Consider the following 4,905-nt stretch of genomic DNA (forward strand, 5'->3'; position numbering starts at 1 on the left):
CTTGTCCACCGTTTCAATCTTTTTATCAATTCCACCTTGATATTTAGACTCTTTGCGGTTTCGGATTTAGAAATTAAACGTGATTTTTAAAACTCAATAGATTTAAGAAGATGTGCAAATAGGACAATTCTCTCGTCCAAGTAGAAATGTGTAAAAGTAAACCGCTTAACACTGAGCCTTGGCTCACACCGTACAGGAAGCTATAAAGGGCCTCAATAGTGACATGTAAAACAAACTTTATACCGACCGTGCAAGGGCTGTATAGCCAGTCAAGGTCGTTAAAAACTTCCATTTTTTTGTAAAAAAAAACATTCAAACGGGAAAACCAACAGGTTAGTCTATATACAAGTCTTTATATCTATATTAGATGAAAAGTGCTCCGTAGAACAGTCATGTTAACATTCTCGTCATAAATAGAAAGTACAGGAAGTCGGTTATTATTGAACATTCATAGGAAAACCATATTATGACCATTCTATTTCCTCATCATTGGAATTTTGTATTATATAAATTCATATCTTTCATAATGTATATTCCCATTTATAAATATTATATTTGGAAAGTTTTAACTCAATATAAGAATACAATTATGCAATTTTATTTTTATTTTTATTATAATGATAATGAATGACTATTATTTAACCATGATGATTTGTTTTTTATTCAATATTATAGGTAAGATATACTGTATACTGTTTTCACAGTTTAGATTTGTATTGATTTGCAGCGATAAAATAAAAATATGTTTAACAATTTCTTGATGAATAAAATATTCATGATAAAATAGATGTGGGATTAGGTATTATAAATTAATGACTTAAATAAAACGGTCCCGTTCTGTCATGGTAAATAATGCTTGCAACTTGGAAATGAAAATTAGATTTTATAAAAAATGACACTGTTTGGCATATAACGTTCCGTTGAATATAAAAAAAAAGCATTGTCCACGTTGGCTTCACCGCGGTTGACTATGTCTTCTCGGGTTACCAATCTGTTCTATCACCCTCTCAGCTATGTGTTATTTATATAATGTTATATTGAACGAATCATTCGGCAAACTAATTTTTTATTATTATGAATCGGCACTGCTTTTGGATAGGGAATTGTTATTAAGTACCTACATGTTGGGAGAAAACATTGCTGTCTAGTCTATGCTGTATCTTGACGCCCCCGAAGATGATTGATGAATTTTTATATTTCAGGGATTTAGACACTAACATTTCACTTTTAAATGACGTCAAACAGCGCGAATAATTCTGAAGGACATCACTCGAAAGTGGAATTTTACATAATACATGTAGTGCTAGTTAATGTAGTTATCTATATATATATATATATATATATATATATATATATATATATATATATATATATATATATATATATAAATATATATATATCAAAGTATATATCAATAACTGTACCATTTTTTTTTATAATTCAGGTAAAAAATAAATAAAAGGTTGTTGCATATGGAACAAATAATCCCTTGTATGAGACCTTTCTATTCTTTTGTTAAGGTGTATCTTGAAGGTCTTTGAAATGAACAAATAATCCTATGTATGACAACGACTTTTCTATAGTTTGTCTATTCTTGGATGCTCTTTGAATACATAATCCTTTGCAACACATCACATTTTCGTATTGTCATTTTAGTAATTATTTTTTTAATTCAACGAAGCATGTGCCATACGGAAGCATAACTAGACGTGGTATGAGTGCCAAAGAGACAACACCCCATCCAACAATGTATAGAATGATGCTTATGTTTGTGCTTTTTTATAATTCTAGGAGCAACTAAAATGCGATGTTTGATGAAAAGTTATGACAGGATCACACAAGGATGTTGTCAAGGTAACGTATACAACAGATCTGTAAGCGGTTGCTGTAATAACAAGTTGTATAATATATCACATCAAGGTTGCTGCCATAATATCAACTATTACAAGATACCATTCCAGGGATGCTGTGGGGATATCGTATACAACAAACATCATGATGCCATACAATATGAATGTTGCAATGGTGAGGCTTTATGTAGAAACTTTACTCATACCTTATACATAGTAGTTTTATTAAAGTAAATATATTGCTATAACTGTCAATGCAACTATCACAAGTATAAATTCAACACTATAAGAGGTGGAGGATGAAAGCAACTACTAGTATACGTCATCGTACAGCTTTTGTCAATAAGCAAAACCCATACCATTTAGAAAGCTACAGAAGACTCTTAATGAGAAAAACAAATATGAAAACAACACATAATAAATTTCATGTATCCGAAGCGCTTTTCTGGATTTCTCTTCAAGAAAAACGCTAAAATAATCATAGCTGAAAGCCAAAGGAAATGATGTTTAAGAACCGAAACAGTTAATGAATAAAGGCTACTGTAGTATACCGCTGTTCAAAAGTCATAGATAAATGATATTTATAACCAAAAAAAGGACAAATAAATAGCTGAATCCAAATTTTAGAAAGGTTTGTTGTTGTCTGTTCTATGGTCGGGTTGTTGTCTCTTTGACACACTCCCCATTTCCATTCTCAATTTTATTGATATAAATTATACTATAATGAGTACCGAAGTATTGGCCAATGATCGGATATCGACTGAAAGTGGGACATTTCATCTTCGAAACCTACATGTTTAATGCTAAAAGAATAAGCAAAAAACATTTTCAACATCAATCAAGAACACACTGATGTGGGCTTTTGGCTACGGACAATCACACGGAGCAGTTGTGTATGCTGGTGAGCGCCAATACTCTCTTTACCTAAGACAATATAGTATATAACTACACAAAATATATCAGAAATGTAGAAAAAAATGACGACTAACATATTTAAGAATATCTATTCACTGTTACTGAAAATTCAAAGTAACGCTATTTGAAGAGACAAAGTAAGAATCAAGATTGGTGATGTGCCGAATTCATTGAATCAAATAGTCGCCCTCATGTCCTTGTAAATTATTACTTATTATGTTTAGTCGATTTGTGGTAATATCACCTTGAAATGTGACTCGGTACGTTGCAACCCATCATCTTGTTATTGTGATATGGGTTATGTTTGTTTTGTTGTCTTTTGTTTTTGTTTATGTGCGTTGTATTTTTTATTCCTTTTTTCTTTGCTTATCTATTTGTTTGGTTTTTATAGTGATTAAATTTATAATATAATGTTGACCCTTATTTTTGAAATTTCACCTATTATGTCTGTCTGTCTGTTTGTTTTGTTCAATACAATATGTATCTGTCACAAAAGTAAGAGGTTTAGCTAGTTATAAATCCAGGTTTAGTCTACCAGTTCTACGTAAGAAAATGCCGATACTGTGTCAGATATATAACGGTTATTATCCATTCATTTGATGTGTTAATTTGAGCTTTTGATTTTGCCATATGATTATAACTTTCGGTTTTGATTTTTTCTCTGAGATCAGTATATGACTTTGTTCTCATACCCATTAATAATAATAAGCAAATTGATTGCTGAATAGAAATTTGTACCACAATTTCATTGTCTTTCATTTTAATAAATATATTTCTCCCATCCATTTTGTTTATCTCAGGAAATACTTATCATAATACGACATAACCATTATTGGTTATTCAAGCCTTTACTATGTGTAAAAATTAGTGTTAATTACAATTAACATGAAGCGAATGAACAACACTTTGTATTTCGATGCAATATTTGAGTAGATTTATTTAATATTCAATTGTTCATGTAACAAACAAAAAAAAAAATCAGCACATATGTTGTTCAATTCATGTACAAGCTTCTTCATTTGGACAATGATAACAATTAATTTTGAAGCCGCTTAAGTTGTCACTTTGATTGAATTATTTTCTTTTTTTCAGGTCAAGTATTCAATACTGCTCTAGAAAAATGTTTTGACAATGCTATCAAGAACAAAACCATTGCTATACAAGTATCAGAATCAAGCAACAGTGCAGTTATTTCCAGGGAGAATATTTCACAAAAAATCTTGATCTGCATCTTAGTTTTAACATGTTTGGCAGTCAGCTATCCTATACCTTCTCACTAACTGAGGTTGTAGAATAATGTTGTCTCGCTCACATATAAAAGACGTAACAAGAATCGGCGTTACGCTAGTATTTTTGGATAAAAATGAACCACTTAAAGATATACTATTACTTTATTTATATACATCTTGATATTCTTCAACATATGTATATTATCAATTATTTAATTTGTCAATGTTATTTTGTGAAATGCGCGTAATTGATATAGAGTGAGTGTTATATATTTGTGTCCAATGAATGTAAAAAAATAAATAGAAAAATATTAAACTCCAAGGAAAATCCAAAACGGAAAGTCCATCGTCAAACTGCAAAATTAAAAGCTCAAACACATCATACAAATGAATAGAAGTGTCATATTTAGATAATTTAAACTTTGGTTATTTTTATCGAATACGTGTTATATATATAATGAGTGTAATTCATATTTCGAATGAGTGTTTAATATTTATATTAACTAAATGTAATTTATCATATTGTATGAGTGTGATATATTCATTTGTCTAATTATTAGCCAATTTATCATTTTCTTAATCCCAATTTTCTTATCATCACAAATAAGGCAACAATAACTGATGACTTTACAGAGAAAAGATGTTTTTCCATATCATCGTAAACATATCGCCTAAAGTCTTAAGATAAACAGATTCAACCACAAAACCCATTGCAATTCGACGTTTATCCACCCACGACAGTGACATTATATATGTATATAAAAAAACTCGACAAACTTTTCATTTAAATTTAAAAACAAAGTGTCTGGAGTGGAGCAATATTACACTTGTACAGTAGTACATATATATACTACTACGCCAGCAGAAGGACACCTCCGGGTGCGGGAATTTATCGCTGCATTGAAGACCTG

The 4,905-nt window shown here is 30.3% G+C and overlaps 1 long non-coding RNA gene across 1 annotated transcript; it reads left to right on the top strand.

The window, feature by feature from the left end:
- The first annotated feature begins 603 nt into the window (after positions 1-603).
- Positions 604-4,530, top strand: LOC143084376 (uncharacterized). Its single transcript, XR_012981037.1, has 3 exons — positions 604-675; positions 1,792-2,025; positions 3,858-4,530. It is a non-coding gene; the product is annotated as an uncharacterized LOC143084376 (long non-coding RNA).
- Positions 4,531-4,905: the final 375 nt, after the last annotated feature.

Source organism: Mytilus galloprovincialis, chromosome 7 (assembly GCF_965363235.1).
Source record: "Mytilus galloprovincialis chromosome 7, xbMytGall1.hap1.1, whole genome shotgun sequence".
In the NCBI taxonomy this organism is placed as follows: domain Eukaryota; kingdom Metazoa; phylum Mollusca; class Bivalvia; order Mytilida; family Mytilidae; genus Mytilus; species Mytilus galloprovincialis.